We start from the raw sequence: 24,081 nt of genomic DNA on the forward strand, positions 1-24,081 counted from the left end.
GTGAACATGTCTTCAATCATATATCATCACCTTGTGTTTTTATTTAATCCCTTTCAAACTCTTGCAATATTCTTGAAGATTGAGTGGCTCAAGCTCGGTCTCGGAAACCTACGGAAATCCTTGCCTTGCGAATTCTCAAGATTTCGAAGTGAAGGAAGTAGAGGTGCTCATGCAACTTCTTCGAATCTTCTCACTTGCACACAATGTTACACACTCTTTCATCCTTTTTTTTTTCATCTTTTCTGGTTGCTAGTTTCAAGAGACATTTATAGCTGAAGAACTAACTAGTCTTTGTCTCATATACACAGTTATGGGGCTTTGTGTATGCTTCAAAATGTGATGAAGTACTTGCATTTAGCAGAACAGGGGCACCTGGCATCTGTCGATGGTAAATTTCGCGGAATATTTACCTGATGTGAATAAATCAAAGAGGTTTGGACTTTGGAGCTGCATTTCATGGTGGAATATTGTTCACTTTCCCTCTTGAGCAATGCGAAGTTCGTGTACAAAGATAAAATGTTGAAGCCTTATGTATCCAATTATGTTATAACTAACCATGTTAAAAGAAAATGTTATAACTAAGGAACGCATGTAAATACCAAAGCCTGTATATATGGAATCCGTACACATGAAAAAGTCAGTCAATTTTGTTCAGGATACAAATTGGAGCAAATTTATGTTTTTGAGCAATTATCAGGTAGAAATGGATTCTTTCAATTTTTTTTTTCTCAATTGGTTTTGTAAAGGGTGCAAGGGTGATTTCACACGTACAAAATTTTCTCTTACGTGTTTTTTTCCCCATTTAAATCTTGTGTGGTGTGGGATTGAAATTACACTATACAACATCAATTAAGATTAAAAAAAAATTGAGAAAATCTATTGATCTAACAAATAGTATTGCACAAAGAGAATAATAGCATATAGGAGTAATTTGATATTCCAAAGAATCGAGTCTTGTTTTTTAATTTTTGGAAGAGGAACACGTTAAAATAACCAAAATAGAAAAGAATCAATATTGTGCTTCTCCAAGGCAAGGTGTCCTGAGAAAGTTTATTTATTTATTTTGCATGATGTCCCAAGTTGAAAGACTATTGAGAGTTGAGACACAGAACGCCATCAAAGTGCCCTTGGCAGCTTGAGGGTACCCTCAGAGCCTCAAGTACTATAGGCAAACCAAAGAGCAAAGTTCTTATCTTTTGTTCACTTTACAGGAATTCTTGATTGTTGTTATTTATGAATTTGAGTTGCCATTGCAACTCCAGTTAAAGGACTCTTACTCAAACACAATGTAAGAAAGATTGCTAACAGTATACATTAAAGATTATCTTACTCTGCTAGTGTCAAAACAGCTTAAAATGTTGTGCTAACCGTGCGAAATACAAATGAGCAACCACAATCTTCCTCAAGAGTTTAATTTTTCATCTACCTGAAAATAAGCCTCACTAGACAAAGCTTTGCATTTTTTTGTTCTTCGAAGTCAGAATAAAGGGACTTTAGAGGGTCCCGTTTTTAGGCTCGGCTGTTTTTGCATCCGCTGCAGCCTCATATGCCGCTACGTGAACACCAAGAGAAGCACGGCCAGAAGGGTCAGGATTCTTTGACCATTCGGCATCCCATTCCACAGCTTTTGCGGTGCTGCACGCAACACTAGGACCTCCTGGAACGGTTGACCTTGCAGCATTCTGTTAAAATGGTTGCAACATAATTAGAGATGGGTTTCGGCAAGATATAAGTTTGTAAGCAAAGTCAATTTGATTTGTCTTCAAAAACTGCGAATCTAACTCTATATCAAAAGCTAGCTCGATAACAAAAACTACTTAAGTGTTTATAACTGCACTTTCAGCCATATCTTTATGTTATTTCGGACGGAAATTTAAAGAACAATAATAAAAATGCCATAACTCTACTATTTTCCACAATATTATCACATCCTATTATTCTAAATACTTATCAATTATCACACTGCTAACTGCATTCATTAACATGCATTACACAAACAAAAGAAATGGGGGGATGTTTATTTTAAAAAGAAGCATAGAAAACCCACCTTTGAAAAGTGCTTCTCAAAAATTGTCCTGTAGAGGTATGCTTCTTTTGTTGTGGGAGTGTTTTCAGGGTAAACATAGTTAGCATGCAACAGCATTCCATCTGTGACCTGTCTGTCAGTTTGTAAAGTGAAAAAGAGCAGAAACCATGGGATGGCATCAATGGAACTCTATAAAAGTTAATTACTCATAGTTTGCAACACAAGAAGCTGCAAGTAAGAGCTTACTTGTTGGTTAGCATGCTCCTTCAAGCCATCAATCCAGCTGTACCCTACACCATCACTGAACTGTTCCTTCTGCCTGTACAAAATGTGCTAAAAATGGCAAAGCAATACAACGTTTCAGATAGCCTTCACCATGTGAGATGATAACAATCAGTGTGAGCCGGAAATTTTTTACAAATCTTCGGTAAATATGGATTTGTTTCGTCATCAAATGCATTGCGCAATACCCACTTCTCTATCCTTCCGAGATCAGGTCGTATCTGTGAAATGGTCATATATCTCATTATGTGATTAAAAAATTTAGCTAAAAAGATTAACTTCACATGACCATTGAATCAAATTCACAAAGGTTTCTTGTTAGTAGTGTCAAGACATGCCTTATCCAGTAAGCTACACCGTAACACCTTAAAGAGTAGATAAGAAGTTGATGCAACAGAAGAGTTATGATGATGAACAATGATCAAAAGAATAAGACCTTAACAGTTAAACTGAAGCAAGAGAAATTCAATCAACATTGCAGGCGATCAAACCAAGAGGAACACAGAAAAAAGTGAACATAAAATACCATTTTCCACTCTGGATCAATACTCATGGCTGTGTTGATAAATTCTTTATCCAAGAATGGTACACGTGCCTCTATACCCATGCTGAAGTTGATTTATTGGCTCTCAGGCAGTCATAAAGATGAAGAGCTTTGATCTGTGAGATCAGGAAACCAAAATCTTGAATGAAAAGGTAAAGTACACTAGGAATGAAGAGGAAGAAAATTTAATAGGTTAAGCGCATTAAATTTTCAAATTGCATTGAATCAAACATGATGATGTAACAATTTGCTATTACTTTTTGACATGTTTCTTCATGAAACTCTTCCTTATTAGGTGCTTTATGGAAATATGGGTAACCTCCAAATATTTCATCTGAACCTTCTCCCAAAAGAACCATTTTCACTCCCATGGATTTGATTTTTCTGGACATAAGGAACATTGGAGTACTTGCTCTGATAGTCATTACATCATATGTTTCAATGTGGTAAATGACTTCTTCAAGTGCATCTATACCTTCCTGTTATGGAACAAAAGTACAAAAGAAAAAAGAACAAAAAATTGAAATGCCAGGAAAAGATTAATGTTTTTCAAAAATAGAGCAATGATGATAAACAACCACCTGAACTGTGAAATAAAGTTCATGATGTCGAGTACCAAGATAATCTGCTACCTCTTTTGCAAATTTCAAATGAAGCATGTACAATCTAATACACCAATTTATTTTTTTAGAGAAGGATAATGAGGCTTATTTTCACCTATATTGAAGAATGAATTCTAACCTTTAAACCAATACAGAAAGTATGCAACTGCGATCCCCACTGTTGTGCAGCTGCAGATTGAGCCACAAAACGATTGGTCACGGCAGCGACAAGCGATGAGTCAAGTCCTCCCGACAAAAGAACGCCAAAAGGACATCAGTCATCAACCTCTTAAGCACAGCCTAAATGATAGCATAGTATACCAACGACAAGAAGTAAAATTAACAAGAAAGAATTATTTCCCTTCACAAATAAGCACATTGGAAAAATCAATCCTGACTCCTCAAATTATTGTCCATGCAGCACACACATTAGTAGTGTATCAAATAATTTAATGTTTGAAATCTTCTTAAACTATATATGTAACCCCATAATTCGGGTACCAAGCCATTGGGTTCAACATATTAGTGATGCAATATTCATGAAATGCAAATATATTTTTCATAGGGTAATTATATCGGGTGCATCTGAACTCGAGTAAACTTTTAAAGTGTATATCTGAGAAAGAAAAAATAAAAAAGAGGTAACTCGATTCCACCTTGATTTAACTCTATCTACCTAAATAAAATAATAATAACAATTAAAAAAATAATTAATATCCGGTTGAGTTCATATAGAAATTTATTCAAACTGATACATCCATTTCCTAAGAAAGCACATAGAAATTTGACAGTCCCTTTTTAATTTCTTTGTTTTTCTCCCAAAATTTACTGTCACGCTTCTTCCACCTAAGTAGTTTGCCGATCGAAACTAATGGTTTCAGATTCCTAAATAAAGCGTACAATAGTCACAAATACAGCATGCCAGGCTATCTAAAGTTTTGAAGAGTATCTGAACCACTCTCTAAGCATATATATGCAGAATAATTGAAATTTTAAAATGAGGAAGAATCATTTCAAAGTGGAAATGAATTACATTGTGACGACCAAATAGTATCATACCTTTTCAAAGGCTTGACGTAGGATCTGAGGATCATAGGGTGTTGATGGAATTTGCTCTGTGAACCATGGTGGATTGTACCATCTTCTTAATCCTCCAAGCACAACATATTTCAACAATGTTCATGGATTACATAATATATATAAAAAAAATTATAATTTAAAGAACAAGAATACAAGGCATGAACATGTCTATACCCTGTTTGCTGGAATATATATGCCCTGGCGGAAAAGATATGAATCTCTCACAATCATCACTTAAAGCTTTCATTTCAGACGCAAACCATGTCAATCCTGCAAATAATCATCCCTTCCATAGGTGACACAAACGCATAAACAAACAAGCCAAATACTGAGAGGATTATACTGTGTTTGAAAACCAATATGCTGTGTAGTGTTAATTATACTTAAAACACAAGGGTATGTATTGGTTTAGACACTCAAAATGTTTCAACTGCTGGAAACACTGAGATGGCAACCACTCGTGATTTATTTCACTTTTTAGAGCCACTAAAACCATTCTGTAAATATTTCGAATTGACTTAAATTGGACAATAGATAGCTCACCAGCATTTGGTTCGTACCAAGAGACGAAGGATGATAGAGATACGTCTCCAACATCCCTTCTTTTAGAAGATACACAAATTAGTTTAAAAATATTCCTAAGACATGTTTTTAGTGTCTCTCTATTTTAGAAGTAGAGACACTATCTAAAGATTTTTCCTGGTATAGGGACGATTTTCAAGTTTTTGTCTTTGTTCCCTTCTACAAATTTATTTCTATCCCCGGTGTATGTGTTTCCTTTATCTCAGAATAGTAACCAAACACAACCTTTGGGATGTGGGACATCATTAAGCTCAAGGTGAAAAATTCAAAAATGTCTCATAATATCAAAAACAAGAAGAGGAAGCCACAAACCATCAATCCCCCATCCCAAGTAAAGAGGGGTAATGCCTATAGCATCACGAGCAGCAATGAAGCTTTTATCTCGTGTCAAGAAGCACAAAGGAGAACATCCCATCCAGCATATCAATAAATTCTTCTCCATACTCTTCGTACTGCATGATAACCATGTTATGATAAAGATGAAACGAAACAAAAGTACATTTTACAGATAATACATATAACTCATGGGGGGAAGTTGATCAATAATCAGTAAATATAAAAGATTTCTTAACACTTACAAGATGAGCAATGACTTCACAGTAGCTTCCAGTTCGAAACTGGTGGGAACTCAATTTCTGTCTCAGTTCCTTATGGTTATATATCTCCCCATTTACCTAATGGCACAGTTTCAACTAGAAAAGAAAATATAAAAGGCTAAAACATTTGGAAACTTTACTAAACATACATATCATTAAAATTAGTTCAATAAAAAGGATTGCACGCATGAGTATATTTGAACTCCATTTTTCGGACAACTGATTTTTAATGTCAACTCTTATACATGCTCAAAAAAGTACACGTTACTAGAGCCTCTTGTCTAAATAGTATAACACTCAACACCTCTTTATTCGTAAATCATATATACTAACATCTTTCAGAATTAGATTATATGACACAATGCATATTTGTATTATGTTTTGTGCAATATCACCTAATCCAAAACTTATTGGGAGAAAATAAATAGAAATATACATTACTATCAATAGGCATCGACTGTAGACTTAAAAGCTCCATATTACCACATTCGTCAGACTTTTAGAATTAAAAGAAATAAATAAAGCATTCTTCTAAAGAACATTCAAATGATACAAATATATAATTATAATAATAATGTAATCATAGGTAACTGGTGCATACTGTGACAACAACAGTCTTGTCTTCGTTATAAAGAGGTTGATCCCCTGAAGTGGGGTCAACAATAGCAAGCCTTTGATGAGCAAGATAACAGCCTCCATGGCAATGCAATCCACTCCAATCAGGTCCTCTATGCTTCAATCTGCATTCTCCAATTCCATTTTATAGTCAATCAGAACCAAATCACAAAAATAATTAAAAAATTACTGAACTCCTATGTCGCCTAAATGCCAAGCATCAGGGAATCTTTCATAAGCGCGCACACTAACGCAATTAGAAAATTGTAATTTTCAATGTTTTTGTTAAATAAATTGAAAATATTTAAAGTTTATTACTAATTCAAATGAAAAGAAACAAGTTTCGAGAAATGTGAGTGCATGATGGAAAATCGAACCTGCGAGAGATAACTCGATGATGCGAGCACGTCTGGCCTGAGAGTTGTCAACACAACCTAACACTGCAAGAATCCCGCACATGGTGGCTGTCAAGGAAAGAAGAAGAAGCAGCAGCAGAAAAAGAGTGTCCGGAGGAAAACACAAGAAGTTAAAATAAATTAAAATGTGAATATGATGTACCACTAATTCACTAGATATCTTGGTACAAGTTAGTATTTATTTTCCTAATTTTATTACTTATTTAGTTATTTTATAATATTCTATTATCATTCTCTTCCTTTTTATAATGTGATGATTCACATGTGATGTCGGAGGTAAAGATTGCGATTGCTTGGCAAGTTGGCATCAACCGTGTTTTTTTGTTCCTCATAGTTCCGAGGTAAAGATTGCGATTGCTTCTTCTGTTAAGGTATGTTGCACTACAATCCCTCCATCCCTTATTCTTTTAATTGATACATTATTTCTTTTGATCATGATTTTTTTTTCTTTTAATCATTTTGATGCCTGTAACTGTTAGAGATTCTAGCTACATTCTGAATTCTGATATTCTGTGATCCAGAATTTCACATCTTTTGTATATCCAAAATTCATAATTTTTGTATCTTTTTTTTCTTTTTTCTTTTTTAAATATTTTTGGTGAAAAAAAATTGTAGAAAGATATGAAATAGGTGAATTCAAATGGAATTACTATACGAAAAAATATAAATATTTTTATTTAAAGATTTTATTAAGTATATGCTAAGAATGATTACTTAAGATTTTAAATTTTTTTAATAAATAAAACACGTAATATATTAGAAAGTTTAGATATTTTCAATTTTTATATTATCTTTCTATGTTTAATACTTCAATAAGTATTCTAAAAATATTTTTTAGCAAAATTCTTTATTTTAAATCTTTTAATAATGCCTTTAATTAAAAAATTCTTTAGCTAAATTCAAATTAACATTGAATGTTGTTCATACCCTGCCCCAATAATAAAGGCCCAGGTCCAAAAAAAAGGCTTAGTCCAAAGGATTGAGCCTTGCTCCGCACCAACCTTCGTGCTAAGAAGTCGGTGTCAACTACGATTTGTCCTAAAGAAGTCGGGCACGAGATTAGCTGGCAGATAAACACTCATTCAAATGAGTAACCGCCCCTAAAATCTCTCTAACCGCTTCATCAAGCCATATCTTAACCTCCCTAAGATAATGGGACGGTTAACACCCTAAAGATATGGCACTACTCCAACGGTGGTTATTGGCTCACCACTATAAATACACTGACACCCCTCAGGTATCTCTAAGTCCAATACTCTCTAGACCTGCTCACACTCTTGCTAACTTAGGCATCGGAGTGTCTTTGCAGGTACCACCCCCTCTCCTCGCACAAACAAGTCGGACGGAGCCTCCCGAGTTGCAGATCCATTCAGAGTCCTCCTCCTTCATACATTTGGACCAGCCAACGCCATCCATTCTATTAATCTCCGGTTACCCACCGTAACATTGGCGCCGTTGCCGGGGACCCGAGAGATCATCCACAGATGGCGGACAGATCCCATGAAGAAGGTCATGTGGAGACAGATTCTGAGCAAGAGAATCTGGACACAGGCAATAACGATGTGGACCTCACCCTCCACTAGGAAATTGACAATCAGCACAGAGAAGGCACCTCCGGAGTAAAGAACCCGAAGGTAAACTCCTCAGAAGGGCGCGAGTCAGAAAAAGAAGGACCATCCCATGTAACTGAACTCATGGGATTAGTCCACAGCCGCCTGGAACAGTTAGAGCAAGAGCGAGAGCGGCAAAAGGAAACTGAAAAGAACCTAAAAGAGGAGACGGAACGACGAAAAGAGTTAGAAAGAAAACTCTTAAAGTTGGAATCCTCCCTCAAAAGTCGCAACTCCCGTGACGAACAAGAAGAGCCGCCCTTGGGTGGCGAGGATCCTTTCAGCGAGGACATAATGAGAGCAAAAGTTCCGAGGAACTTCAAAAGCCCTGATATGGACCTCTACGATGGAACCACGGATCCAAAGCATCACTTGAGCAACTTCAAAAGTCGGATGTACCTAGCCGATGCTTCCGACGCTACGCGATGCAAGGCCTTCCCGACCACTCTATCGAAAGCAGCGATGAAGTGGTTCGATAGCCTCCCTCCGAGGTCAGTTACTAGTTTTGAAGACCTCTCAAGGAAGTTCTTGATGAGGTTCTCAATCCAGAAAGACAAAGTGAAACATGCACCGAGCCTCCTGGGAATAAAACAGGAGGTCGGAGAATCTTTATGAGCCTATATGGAAAGGTTCAATAAAGCATGTTTGGAGATTCAAGACCTGCCCACAGAGGCAGTCATAATGGGGTTAGTCAATGGACTCAGAGAAGGTCCCTTCTCGCAGTCCATATATAAAAGACACCCCGTTTCTCTAAGTGATGTACAGGAAAGAGCTGAAAAGTACATCAATATGGAGGAAAACGCCAAGTTGAGTGACCTGAGTTGGCGACCTGGGCCCCCTCCCTCAACAAAAGAGAGGGAAAGGAAAACCAAGAAAAAGGAAGAACTCGGTCTCGAAAGGCCAAGAAAATATCACTCTTATACTCCTCTGAAAGTTTCTATAGTGGATGTATACAGAGAGATTTGTAACACTGAGAGATTGCCACCCCCTAGACCCATTAAAAATAAAAAAGGGGGGAGCCGCAGCGATTACTGCGAGTACCATAAAATATATGGTCACCCCACAAACGACTGTTACGATCTTAAAAATGTGATAGAAAAGCTGGCCAGAGAAGGTCGGCTTGATAGATATCTCATAGAAAAGTCTGACGGTCATGGAAAGAGAAAGCGAGACGATATGGATAGAAGAGATCCACCACCGCAGACACCAGAGAGACATATCCATATGATCTCAGGAGGGTTCGCGGGAGGGGGACTTACTAAATCCTCTCGCAAAAGACATCTCAAAAGAGTCTACCAGGTCGGGGAAGAGTCACCCGACCTCCCTACCATTTCATTCACAAAAGAAGATGCAAGGAATAATCCCTGGACACGATGATCCAGTAGTAATAACTATGATCCTAGCAAATGCCCATCTCCACAGAACCTAGTAGACCAAGGAAGCTCGGCGGACATTCTTTTTAAGTCCGCTTTCGACAAACTAGGGTTAGATGAGAAAGAATTAAGAGCCTACCCCGACACCCTATATGGATTAGGGGACACGCCAATAAAACCACTAGGATTTTTGCCCCTCCACACCACTTTTGGAAAAGGGGAAAAATCAAAGACCCTGAGTATAGACTTCATAGTCATTGATGTGGGGTCGGCATATAATGCTTTAATCGGCAGAGCTACCCTTAATTGGCTCGGAGCAGTGGTATCCACTCCCCACCTCTGCATGAAATTCCCGACCTCAGCGGGAATAGCAACGGTAAGGGGAGACCAAAAATTGGCGAGGAAATGCTACAATGAAAGCCTAAATCTGAGAGGAAGGGGAAGAGAAGTTCACACAATAGAGCTCGGTGGCGCAAGGGCCAGAGAAGAGCTGCGACCACAACCGGGAGGAAAAACCGAGGAGATACAGGTCGGCAAAGAGGAAGGAAAAAATACTCATATAGGAGCCAACCTAGGGGAAACCCTAAAACAAGAATTGACCAAGCTCCTAAGAGATAATTCCGACCTCTTCGCCTGGAAGGCCTCTGACATGCCTGGGATAGACCCGGAGCTCATGTCCCACAAGCTCTCGGTTTATCCAGGATCCCGACCTGTACAACAAAGAAGACGCAAGATCGATCCAGAACGAGCCTTAATAGTAGAAGAACAAGTACAGGCGCTCCTGGAAGCCGGCTTCATCAGAGAAGTCAAGTACCCAACATGGCTAGCCAATATAGTGCTAGTCAAAAAACAGAATGGCAAATGGAGAATGTGTGTCGACTATACCGACTTAAATAAGGCATGTCCCAAGGACCCTTATCCCCTACCAAGTATTGATACCCTAGTGGATTCCAGCTTGGGGTACCAATACTTATCATTTATGGACGCCTACTCGGGATATAATCAAATCCCGATGTACGAGTCAGACCAGGAGAAAACATCATTCATCACACCCAGAGCTAATTTCTGCTATGTGGTCATGCCATTCGGATTGAAGAATGCAGGAGCCACATACCAAAGGTTGATGAATAAAGTGTTTTTCCCTCACCTGGGGACCCTACTGGAAGTATACGTCGACGACATGCTGGTAAAAACCAAGAAGGAAGTCGACCTCTTGACAGACCTCTCACAAGTCTTTGACACCATAAGGCTGCACGGGATGAGACTAAATCCCGCAAAGTGCGCCTTCGCGGTGGAGGCAGGGAAGTTTCTGGAGTTTATGCTAACACAAAGAGGGATCGAAGCCAATCTCGATAAGTGTAGAGCCATCCTAGAAATGAAAAGTCCGACTTGTGTGAGAGAAGTCCAGCAGCTCAATGGCCGACTTGCAGCCCTCTCCAGATTTTTGGCAGGATCGGCACTAAAATCCCTTCCTCTGTTCTCCTTATTGAGAAAGGGATGTCCGTTTGAATGGACTCCGGAATGCGAGGAGGCGTTCCAAGAGTTCAAAAAGTTTTTAAGCCAACCTCCTATTCTGACTCGACCAGCATCTGGAAAAGACCTCGTCCTGTACTTATCCGTAGCGGACAAAGCTGTTTCGTCAGCCCTAATAAAAGAAGACGAGGTCGGACAACATCCAGTTTATTTCATCAGTAAAGTCCTACAGGGCCCTGAGCTAAGGTACCACAAACTAAAGAAGTTTGCATACTCCTTAGTAATAGCCTCACGAAGGCTACGACCTTATTTTCAGGCCCACACAATAAGAGTCCGTACGAACCAACCCATGAAGAAAATCCTCCAAAAGACGGATGTTGCAGGGAGAATGGTTCAATGGGCAATAGAGCTCTCCGAGTTCGACTTAAGATATGAAACTCGGACAGCAATTAAAGCCCAGTGCCTCGCCGACTTCGTTGCAGAATACGCAGGGGATCAGGAGGAAAAACCGACTACATGGGAACTCTATGTAGACGAATCCTCCAATAAAACAGGAAGCGGCGCAGGCATAATATTGGTAGATGAAAGAGGAACCCAGATAGAGGTTTCCCTAAAATTTGAATTTCCAGCTTCAAATAATCAGGCAGAATATGAAGCCTTAATTGCCGGATTGAAATTGGCAGAAGAAGTCGGTGCTACAAAGGTGATGATATACAGCGACTCACAGGTGGTGTCCTCCCAGATAAGTGGAGAGTATCAGGCAAAGGACCCAAACATGAAGAGGTACTTGGACAAAACTCTGGAGCACCTGGGGCATTTTGCAGAACCGAGGTTAAACACATAACTCGGGATTCAAACAGCAGAGCAGACGCCCTGTCCAAGTTAGCAAGTACCAAACCAGGAGGGAACAACAGAAGCCTGATTCAAGAAACCCTCCAGGAACCCTCAGTAGCAAAAATAGAAGACAAACAAGAAGTACTTGAGGTAGTCGGTTTAAACCTCGGATGGATGAACCCCTTAGTCGAATACATGAAATTCGACATCCTCCCTAAAGAGGAAAAAGCAGCTAAAAAGATCCGAAGGGAAGCATAACACTACACCTTGGTGAGAAATATCCTCTACAGAAGGGGGATATCGACACCATTGTTGAAGTGTGTACCGACCTCAAGAACCCCCAAGGTATTGGAGGAAGTACATAGTGGGATCTGCGGAAACCATCTCGGAGCAAGATCACTAGCCAGAAAAGTAATCCGAGCTGGATTCTACTGGCCGACCTTGCAGAAAGATGCCACAGAATTTGTGAAAAAGTGTCAACCATGTCAGATGCATGCAAATTTCCACGTGGCTCCACCAGAAGAGCTCATCAGTATCACTTCTCCATGGCCTTTTGCAAAATGGGGAATGGATTTGTTAGGTCCTTTCCCCCAAGCGCCAGGACAAGTCAAATACCTGATCGTGGGAATAGATTACTTCACAAAGTGGATAGAAGCAGAACCATTGGCCACCATCACCGCTCAAAGAAGTCGGAGATTCCTCTACAAAAATATCATCACAAGATATGGGATACCTTATTCCATCACTACAGATAATGGAACCCAATTCACCGATGCTACCTTTAGAAGCTTAGTAGCCAATATGAAAATCAAACATCAGTTCACCTCGGTGGAGTACCCACAAGCCAATGGGCAAGCCGAGGCAGCCAACGAAGTCATACTGGCAGGGCTAAAGAAGAGATTGCAAGAAGCAAAAGGAGCTTGGGCTGAGGAGCTCCCTCAAGTGCTATGGGCTTACAGGACAACCCCCCAATCCGCCACGGGAGAAACACCCTTCCGACTAGTTTATGGCGTAGAAGCCATGATACCAATAGAAATCAATGAGCAAAGTCCAAGGGTAATTCTCCATGACGAGGTCGGAAACATACGGGGGCACAAAGAGGAGCTCGACTTGCTCCCCGAAGTCCGAGAGGATGCCCAGATAAGAGAAGCAGCATTGAAACAAAGGATGACTACAAGGTACAACAAAAAAGTCATTCGAAGAACATTTGCCCTGGATGACTTGGTCTTAATCAGAAACGACATTGGAGTCAACAAATCAGGAGAAGGAAAGCTCGCCGCAAATTGGAAAGGACCATACAAAGTCAATGAAGTTTTAAGAAAAGGTTATTATAAAATAACCGACCTGAACGACACTGAGTTTCCAAGGTCGTGGCATGCTTGTAATATGAAAAGGTACTACAGTTAAAAACGAACTCTATTCCCTGATGTACTCTTTTCCCAACTTCATGATTTTTTCCCAAAATTAAAGGGTTTTTTCTGGAGAAGGGTTTTTAACGAGGCATCATAGTAAATGCTAAGGGAAAATAGGTTATTAAAACCCTTAGTAGCAAGAAAGTACCTCCCCAATTAATAAAGATCTTTTTTCATCTACAATATCTCTTATAAACTCCTTTCTATTTTCTAAGTCTTTCTACGAAACGCGCCGACTTAAGCTCGACAAAACGTGAAAATCCCATGAACCGACCTAGATGGTCGTCAGGATAAAACGACGAGGTACAAGTCGGCGTAAAGAGGTTATATAAGCCGATCCTATACAACTCGGAAACAACTCGACTCATAAGTCGAAACAAAACTCCGAGTAGAGAAGCTCGAAAACACTTCGACTCAAAAGTCGGAGTGAAGAACCGAGCAGGAAAAAAACGCATCGCAAAAATAACCTAAGTCATAAGAACTCAATAAAACATAATTGAGCATAAGGAATAAACAAAATAGAGATTGAAAAACCTAGGGAAAAGTTTAAAGGCTGTCTAAAAGTCCTTAAACAAAAAGGCCTAGAAAAACAGACAAACCAATGGGAAAGGTTTTTGGAAAAAAGATCAAGGGAACTTTGAAAAATCAAAATCAGAAAAGCATACACGCATAAGGTAACTTAAACCCTTATCCAAAAAAGGGTATTTATTTTGTTAATTCAAAACCCTTATTAAAAAAGGGCACTTTCTAAAATATTTTGTTTACGGCCTTAAAAGGCCAAAAGAAATTGTCCAAACACCACCAACAAACAACGTATAAAGAGTTTAAAAAAGGGGGGACTCACAGGCCGAGCCCCCATATAGCCATAAAAAGTTATTTCTGCAGAAGAGTAGACGGGTCACCACTACCAGAATCAGGAGGAGCGCCACCAGGACCGGGAAGAGGGGCATCCACAGGAGATGAAGAAGAAGTCGGAGGAACAACTGAAGAACTCGAAGCGTCCTTGGAACGAGGAGGGGACTCAATAATCCTCTGCCCCCGAGTCTTCAATTCTGACTCGGAAACGATTACGGGGGCAGGAGGATCCACAATAGCACCATCAATAACAACTTTGTCAGGATGTAAAGGAGAAAGATCCAAGTCGAGAGCAATAACTCTGACTTGCTCCAGGAAAATCCTCCAAGACTCCTCGGCACCATCAGCAATAGAGTCCTCCAACTCGGCATACGCATTTCGAGAGTTCAGCAAATCCTTCTTCACAGACACAAGATCTTGAAATAAACTCTGATAACTCTCCTGTGCTATCTTCCTCAAACTCGCCTCCATGTTGCATTGAGCCCGCAGCTTGCTCTCCTTTTCCCGAAGGCTATCTCTCTCCGCCCTCAGCTTGGCGACCTCCTCCTTCAACTCCCTCTCTTGCTCCTGATAAGAAAGAAGCCTCCCCTCCAGCTCCTCAACCCTCGAGGTTAGCCCCAAAGAGCTGAGAGGAGTCTTCTCAAAAATATCCAAAAGCTTGCCACAAACACCCGCCGCCCTAAAACTTTCCTCCGCCAGAGTGGTGAGGTGGTTTCGAACAGAAACATCATCCATACTTATATGAGGATAGATGTTCTTTCGGACGAATGCAAGAGCATCCGCCTTAACCCCACCATCAAAAGAAGAACCAGACTCTAAAGTCTTGCGCTTCTTCTTTTCTGGCTCAGAAAGAAGTCGGGCGGAGGGGAGTGGCCGAGATAAGGCTGAAGAAGAAATCACAATGGGCTGAGAGGGAGTCCCCACGTTCTGAGGAGGAGGAGGAGGATGAGGAGAGATGATCGCCCTGGCACCACCAGCCCTGGCCCGGGACTTTGCTTTAGCCTCCTGGACTCTCTGGTAAGATTCCTGAGCATTCTTCCTTGCCATGTCTGCAAAAGAAACAATTAGCAAAAATTACAAGTCGGAAAACCTCAAGTCGGCAGATACAAGTCGGAAATAAGAAATGCATATACTACCTAGTTGCGACCGAACAAAGGTCGGCGATCCCTGGAGGAATTTCCTAGTGTCCAAGTATGGGGCCCTCCCCCACACTTCTCGAAAAAACCCCACAATGGCCGCCTCCACCTCGTCCAGGTCATCCAGACCCTACTTCTCACAAGGGGAGGCCTCCAACCAATAGAGGGGGAAGCGAGGGGAAGAATTCTCATCCAGAAAAAATGGGTGGTGACCCTCTACGGCTTGCACTTTGAAAAAATAATTTTTGAAGTCATGGAAGGATTCGTCAAAAAGGGTGAAAATTCTCCGACCTTGTATGGCTCGGAAAGACACCCATTGCTGCTTGTTATTTAGCCCACTAAAGGGCTTAGTCATGTGAAAAAGAAAGAAGAAAATCCTCAAAGAGGTCGAAAAGTCCAAAGCGTGACTAATAAATTGATAAATTTTCAGAAAACCCCAAGAATTGGGGTGAAGTTGGGTAGGGGCAACTCGACAGTGGTGCAAAACAGACATCTCAAAGTCCGAAAAAGGAAGAAAAACACCCAAACGGGTGATCATACATTCATACATAAAGAAAAAATGAGGGGCCGCCTCATTGGCCCTCCCAAAACAAACCCGGTCTTCCAGACCCGGGACTACCAACTCATACTTTGGCTCGTCCTCCTCCGAAGTACAAAGCCGGTGGTGAGTGCGAAGATGAGTAATAAACTCAGCGTCAACCAAGGGTTCCTCCCCTAGGACCGTGACATCAACCCATTGAGAAAGAACATCTACGGAAGCCATTTCTTTTTTATAAAGGGTGACAAAAACCTACAAAAGGAAAAGAAAAGAAAAATCAAAAACACGGTCTCTAAAGGGAGGAGATACGGAGCCAAAATCTACAACCAACCTACCTATCTACAAAATAAAAGCATGCAAACACAAAGCATGTCATGAAAGAAGAAAAGCTAACCTTTATCCAAAAGCGAAGGTTGGAAGAAGCAGAAGTCTCCAAACGCAAGAATGCAGCACGAACGAAGAAAGAAGAAATTTGAAAGATTGCAGAAACGGAAAAACGAAAGAGAGGGAAAGTATTTATAAACATGCTAAAGGGCATAATGGTAAAAACGGAGCAGTCATTAATGAGAGTGCACCGTTACCAAAGCCATCAATCCCTAAGTGCCTCCCTAACGGACACGACGCTTGAATAGACGTAACTGTCAGAAAGAAAAGGTCACGAAAATTACGTCGGTTTAAAAACCCGCGTCTCCTCCAAGAAGGTCGGCTACGAACCCGAGTTAAATACTTGAACCCAAGTCTTAAAGAGATCTTGGGCTCAAGTAGGGGCACTGTTCATACCCTGGCCCAATAATAAAGGCACAGGTCCAAAAGAAAGGCTTAGTCCAAAGGATTGAGCCTTGCTCCGCACCGACCTTCATGCTAAGAAGTCGGTGTCAACTACGATTTGTCCTAAAGAAGTCGGGCACGAGATTAGCTGGCAGATAAACACTCATTCAAATGAGTAACCGCCCCTAAAATCTCTCTAACCGCTTCATCAAGCCATATCTTAACCTCCTTAAGATAATGGAACGGTTAACACCCTAAAGATATGGCACTACTCCAACGGTGGTTATTGGCTCACCACTATAAATACACTGACACCCCTCAGGTATCTCTAAGTCCAATACTCTCTAGACCTGCTCACACTCTTGCTAACTTAGGCATCGGAGTGTCTTTGCAGGTACCACCCCCTCTCCTCGCACAAACAAGTCGGACGGAGCCTACCGAGTTGCAGATCCATTCGGAGTCCTCCTCCTTCATACATTTGGACCAGCCAACGCCATCCATTCTATTAATCTCTGGTTACCCACCGTAACAAATGTTATTATTAAAAATTAAAAGATATACTTTGAAAACAAAATATCGTTATTAATAATAAATTAACAACTATTTACCTATTTACTTTATAATATAGTAGTATATTTAAATTAAGAATTAATCATGAGATATGTTTGGGAGGATAATGGGAACATTAACATTTTAAGATAAAATGGCAGAATAAAAATTTCACACTTTTAAAAGGTTCTATCACTAGAACACGTGCAAAGAAATTTAAGGAAAGTTTTAAAAATTTAGCTGTACTTATACATGAGGAGCTACATCAAGTTCTAATCAACAAAAATAAGGACTAAGTCAAGACAGCAAGTAACCCAATAATGCTTTTCAAATTCAATGGAAGGCATAATTTGTTATTAATTTTTGAATTTTTAGGCTTTTATTTTAGTTTGCTTTGTTGTTAAGGTTTGTTAGAAAATTTGATTAGTAGTATTTTTAGAAATCTTAAATTTAAATCAAATATAATCTAATCCAATAAGATCAATTTTGATTTAAAGTAGTTATTTTATCTTTAGAAGATCTAAATTAAGTTATCTTATGTTATCTTTTAGTTAGTTTGTTAGGGGTCTATTTAAATATCTTTGGTGAGACAATTTACACCACTTTTAATGAATAAAATTTTCAGTAACTCTATGCACGTTTTTATTGTGTGATTAAGTGAGGTGAGTGATTTGTTTCGCTTGTTGCAGGAAGAAAATTGAAGGATCCAACCTAAGGTGAATCTATGTGGGTAGTTTCTTTCCGTTTCGAAAACAGGTTCTTTGAAGATTTAGTAGGGAATTCCCTTCCGGTGCTAAGAAAAGGTATTTTGAGATCTAGTAAAAAAACTCTTATCTATTTTTTTATGTTTCCGTTGTGTCTTCAGGGATGTGTCTCTTTATGCCAATAATCCTTTGTTGTGTCTTTCTTTTTCTTATATCTCTCTTTCAACCTTTTCGTTGGGACTTTAATGCTTCATCTTTATTAAACTCCCTAAATTTTCAATAATCTCTTATCAAATCATTATATATTTATGAATTTGGATTCTTTAAATTTTTATTTTAAAGGGTATAGTATTATCTCTTACCGTTGAATAATTTTCTTTCATATTTTTTCTAATCCCATCTATGAAATAAATAATAAGATATTACACTTTACTTTTTAAAGTGAAATTCAAAATTTAAAAAATCTAAATCCTATATTTATATATATTATTTTATATATTTTATATAAGTAGTTGAATTTTTATATATGTTTAAGCATAATTAATGTATTTTACAAGTAATTTCTTCTGTTAAAATAATGATTTTTAACTTTTTAAAATCTATGAATTAAAGCAGTAACAACAACTTTTCTTTTTCGGAAAAACAATGTTTCCTTTTAAGGAAGTAAGCTAAATCCAAATAGTATACATTTATCACATAAGATAATTAAAAAGCTGTTTTAATCCCAAAAAGATAAAATAAAAATCTGTTTAAAGATATCATATTTTCGGTATTTAAATTTAAAGTCAATTCGTTTCCATTCAAATCTCTTCTCGAAATATATATAAGATTCTTCAAGAGCTCTCATATCACTATTGCTCTCTTTCAAGTGAATTCCCACTACACTATGAAGCCAGAATCGAAAAGAAATAGGGATGAGAAATCTTCATGCTTTGACAATTTTGGTGAAATGACAAAGGCTCTGTTAAATTCTGATGTCACCATAAAAAATGAGAGTTCTTCCAATATTCTTGGTTCCGCAAGTCTTCAAGATCTTAAAGCAATTCAATCTCTCTCAAAAGATTTTAATAATTTATTGCTTTAGAATTTAATTTTGATGTTGTGTCCTAAAACGTATCAAAGAATAATTTTATGATTGTCATAAAAATAGTGGTTAGCTAAACATATAAAACTGTTTTAGAATTTTGAATTTATGATTTTGAACAGAATAATCTTATGACTGAATCTAATTTTGATGGTTTACTAGTTAATTTTTTTTTAATTATGATTTTTATTTTATTTTTTTCCTGTGTAACAGATTGCTATGATTTTAGTAGCTTATGGAAGACATTGAATTGCATAGAAAAGAAGAACGTGAATCGTTTGATGCGAATTGAGAAAATTCAGAAAATAAAAAGAAAGGAGAAGAAGAAGAAAATTTTAATAAAGTTCATGTTTATGAAGCCAAATATGCCTTTTGAAAAAAATGTAAGAGTAATAAATAGAACGAAAAAAGAGCAAATTTCAGATAATGAATTTGGCTTGGAAGAGTTTTTGGATACTGCAAGAGATGGAAGCTTTTGTTGTAGAACAAGACTTTATATTAAAAGTAATAAGAATCCTCATTAGAAAGAACTAAATGTATATAAATTTGACTTAAAATTATAATATTATGTATTGTCTTAGAATAATAGATTTTTTTTTCTAATTCAAATACTAGTGTCTTTGAAATTAGGATATTCATCCATATTAGAGTAAAATGACAAATAAATTTTTAGAAATTTACATTTTAAATAAATTAGTCTTTAAACAAAAAATACTAATAAAATTATTTAACAAGTTAGTTTAAATTAAGATCTTCTACTTTAATCATAAAGACTAATTAAAAAGTAGTATGTTTATATTTTAAAAAAAATTATTGCTATTTTTTAAAAAAAATTAATTTATTCAAAATATAAATTCTCAAAAATTTATTTGTCACTTTATTATTGAAATTAATATACCTCTTGCTTTTAGAATAGTTAAAAAAAAGAAATGAATTAAAAAATATTAAAAATTCTAATTTATTCTCTTATTTATTTTTCTAAATTATAAATAAAAATTTTAAAATCTTTTATTTGTTTTTATGTTTAAAAAACATATATAATTAATTTTTTATTTATTTAAATATTATAAAAATAAATTAATATTCCTAATTACAAATGATCACCTAATAAAAAAAATCACAATATAAATGGTAATAAGTCTCATAAAGGCTGAAATTTTTGGGAGTTGATTTCTTTTTGTGCCAAAAAGCTGAATATCTCATAAGAAATGTGGCAAAATACATTGATTAGGGTATCTCTTCAAAGTTAAGTATGGGTTTATATAAGTACTTATAAATCAATCTTAACATTTCGCTTTGGTTGTGAAATAAATGCGAATGATGAAAAAAAAAGATATTAGTAATTATAATTTTAATTTAATTCTTAAATTTTTTTATTGTGATTTTAAATGAGTAGACCCCATTTTACAAAATTTTTATCAAGTTTAATAATTTTACGATTTAACTCTTTATATGATTTTATATTTTATGTATTTAATTTATGCTTCTAATCTTAAAATTTCTTTAACAGTAATTAGAAGATGTTCAATTATTATCATAGTTTTAAAATCATATTAGATCGATCGATTAGACCAGTTCGACTATAAACCGATAATAAAAATAATTTGGTTCTTTATTTAAAATTGATCATCCTAAAACCGAACACAAACTGTTGAACCGGCACGAAATCAACCAGTTGGACCGGATTGAAAATTGGTCTGTTTGGGCCGTTTCGGTTAAATTCTTAGGGGGAAAAAAAGAATGCGTGCCCAGTGGCCAATGCTAAGAGTGTTTGCGGTGCGGTTTGGATAAATTTTGAGTCAAAAACTCAACTGAACCAAATACTATGTTTACTTGCGGTATGGTTTAGATTGGATGATTTTTTAAAAAAAATCTGATCTAATTCGATCCAATTTCAAGCGGTTTAGATTGGATTGGATTTACGGTTTTATAAATTAAAAAAATTAAATATATATAATAAGTCTCAATATCAAATTTTAAATAATCAACAATGACATAACAAATCTTAACAATATTTTAAAAATCCAACATAATAAAAGAAATAAAATTATAGGTTAGTTAAAATAAATAAATAAATCACATTTTGAACATAAAACATCTATTAAATAATAATAATATATGAAAAATATAAAATATATAATAAATTGAATATGTTATAAGTATAATTGTAAATATAATAATAAAATAATAATATTATAACATATTATGTGGTTTGAATTGGATTGGATCGATTACGAAAAGTAGATTCGAAATCCGATCCGATCCAATCTAATAGTTTATAAAAAAATAAAATCAAATCAAATCCGAATTAGTTCGATTTTAATCGATTTTAAATTTAAATTGAATTAAACGAGAGATTTAATTTAAATCGGTTTGAATTTGATTGCCACTGGTCAATACTGTGCCTCCCACTATCCTTTTTTCGTTCTTTCCTTTGTTCTTCACTAATCAAGTAATCAGAAAGCTCAACTCAAAGAAAGAAAAAGTGAAAACCCTAGGTAGCCTCCACTGCCGCCGAACGGAGTGAGCCACTGCCGTCGTCCGTCGTTGTCCGAGGTTTCTCTCTTCGTCCTTCGGCGTTCTCCAAGTCTCCAACCGCTGTCCGCTCTCAGATTCACCAGTCGCAGGCGAGCAGCTTCTTCCTCGAGCGTCTGTTGTCTTCGTCTGCTGATTCTGCTCGCCGTGGTTCTCGCCGTCTCAGACCGGAGGTCAGTGCTCACTGCTCACTTATTCTTCGTTTTTTTTAATGCGCTGTTCAGAAATCAAATCACAGGATGATTAATTGATTATTGAATGTTTTGTGATTTTATTGAAGAAAGCCCTTCTCCATTCCAATCTCCTTCCTTCGAGTTCAGAGATCAGAAGCTCAACCAAGAGAAAAACCCTAGCCTCCACCACCGCCGCAAAGAGCAGCCGTGTTTGCCACCGTCCGCCGCAGTCAGGGCTTGTCTCTTTGAGTCTTCGTCGGCCGCAGTCAGTGCTCACTTGTTCTTGTTTCTTTTTTATGCTTTTTTCAGATATCATTGAACGAGAATGTTTACGTTTTTAATGAATGATTATCTGATTAATGATTATTGATTAGCTCTGGCTGCTCTCTTCTGCTGTTATTTTGTGTTTTGTGATCTTTTTGGGCAGTGATGTGCTGCTGATGTGCTGGTTTGTGTTTTACTGTTTTGTGATTTAATTATGCATAAATTATGACTGTCTTAATTTAATTGAACTCCAATATTTTGTTCAAAACATTCCCAACCATGCTGTCCTTGAATGGAAATAGACTGCTTCTGCCTGGGTTGCGGAAATTAGAGCTTTCATTCTAGCACAATAGCATTAATAAATCTAGCCTTCGAATTATTAGGAGTCAGGTTATACTAGTGCTAGGAAATATGAATTATTTTCTATACGCACCCTTTTATTTGGGTCTTAAGACTGATTTTTGTGTGTCATTAAGCTTCACAAATTATGCTACATTATGACTGGCTTAATTCTGAGATTAATTTATTTGTCTTTGTTTAAGGTGGATATATGAGTTTTTAAATATGGTGATATGGTGAAAAAAATTTATTTTTGATTTACTATCTTATTTTCCCATATACAAGTCCTGAACTATACTTTTGTTGTACATTGCATCCTGCATAGGTTTTTGTTGCATTGAATGGTGCATTTCAATATTTCATACACTTTTGGAGTACTTCGCAAACATGTATAATGCACTAGTTGTTAGTCAATTAGATTTGGACTTGAAACTCAGTATATTTTGTATACTAGCTGGGCTACTTAATCTTAGTCTTAATTAAAATATAAGGTTAAGGATTTTACAACTTTTATATTTCTAATTTTACATGTTAAAAACTGATTTCTAAGAAGCCAGTTAAAAGCATATTTTTTAAAGCTTTGGACTAAAACTGTACGCAAATACATGAAAAGTAGTTTATTTTACTGAAATTTTAGAGAGTTTGAAGAGAAAAAAGGGTTCATTTCTTAAATGATAGCTGCTTCTGTTATTTGAACTTCAGAGATATAACTACAAAACGATTTTTCTGATTGAACTGGTTAAACTAATAAACCAATGAATTAATGACTAAAGCGGTTTGATGACCAGTCCGATTTTCAGAACCTTGATTATTATAAATCACATTCATTTAAGAATTCGAGTCATAATTACTAAATTGCCATGGACTCTCGGTTTAGGGTAAAGTTTTTGCTCTACTACTTCTAAAGGAAGGTTATTTTTGAATTAAGACACTTTTAGTTTTAGAAAGAGTTTTTGAACAAACAGAAAAAAATTTTATTTGTCTTTTGCAACTACAGAAGTTTTAAAATAAAGAATGAAAGAAAATTGCATCAACATATATCTTAGTTCAATTTTGAAGTGTAGTGAGATCTATGTCTAGTTTTTACTACAGTTATGGTGCAATTTCATTATAATGATCAACAAGATTTCAAACACTAATTCAAATATAGAGACAAAGACAAATAAACCCAACTCGGTTTTACTCCAAGAGAAACAAAGCTACAATTATGAGTTTCACAAACCACGACAAATCAGAATCGTCAAAACCAAACAAAATCAATAATAAAGACTCAAATATGTGATGTCTTTTCTTTTATTGGTTTTTACTCAATTTTTCATACTAAAACATGTATTTTTCTTTTCAAATAGAAAGACTCTATAATCTAAATCTCAAATATATCAATTTGAAATTAAATAAAGAAGAATCACAACTCTCAAACCTGCTGGTTCTATATTCTTTATTTTCTTCTTGTTTTTTGATAATCTTTTTATAACAAAACAGCAGCTCCTGATCTTATTAGTCGTTGTTCTCCCAATCAATAATCATTATTGACGCAATTTTTATTTCTAATATTAACTGCAATCTCTTCTAGATTTCTATTAATTCTTGCTCTTGATGAGATAAAGCTTTTTCAATATAATATCTTCAGCCTTTATTATATACCAAAATACTTAATATACACAACCAATCATAAAATTAATTTAACCAAA

The 24,081-nt window shown here is 36.8% G+C and overlaps 1 long non-coding RNA gene and 1 pseudogene across 1 annotated transcript; one reads left to right on the forward strand and one right to left on the reverse strand.

Annotated features, from left to right (window-relative positions):
- Positions 1-1,204: 1,204 nt before the first annotated feature.
- On the reverse strand, positions 1,205-6,928 carry LOC112802554 (asparagine synthetase [glutamine-hydrolyzing] 2-like; annotated as a pseudogene).
- Positions 6,929-21,470: 14,542 nt separating this feature from the next.
- LOC112802577 (uncharacterized) lies at positions 21,471-22,319 on the forward strand. Its single transcript, XR_003202447.3, has 2 exons — positions 21,471-21,787; positions 21,895-22,319. It is a non-coding gene; the product is annotated as an uncharacterized lncRNA (long non-coding RNA).
- The last annotated feature ends 1,762 nt before the right edge of the window (positions 22,320-24,081 follow it).

This window comes from Arachis hypogaea, chromosome 1, assembly GCF_003086295.3.
Source record: "Arachis hypogaea cultivar Tifrunner chromosome 1, arahy.Tifrunner.gnm2.J5K5, whole genome shotgun sequence".
Classification (NCBI taxonomy): Eukaryota; Viridiplantae; Streptophyta; class Magnoliopsida; order Fabales; family Fabaceae; genus Arachis; species Arachis hypogaea.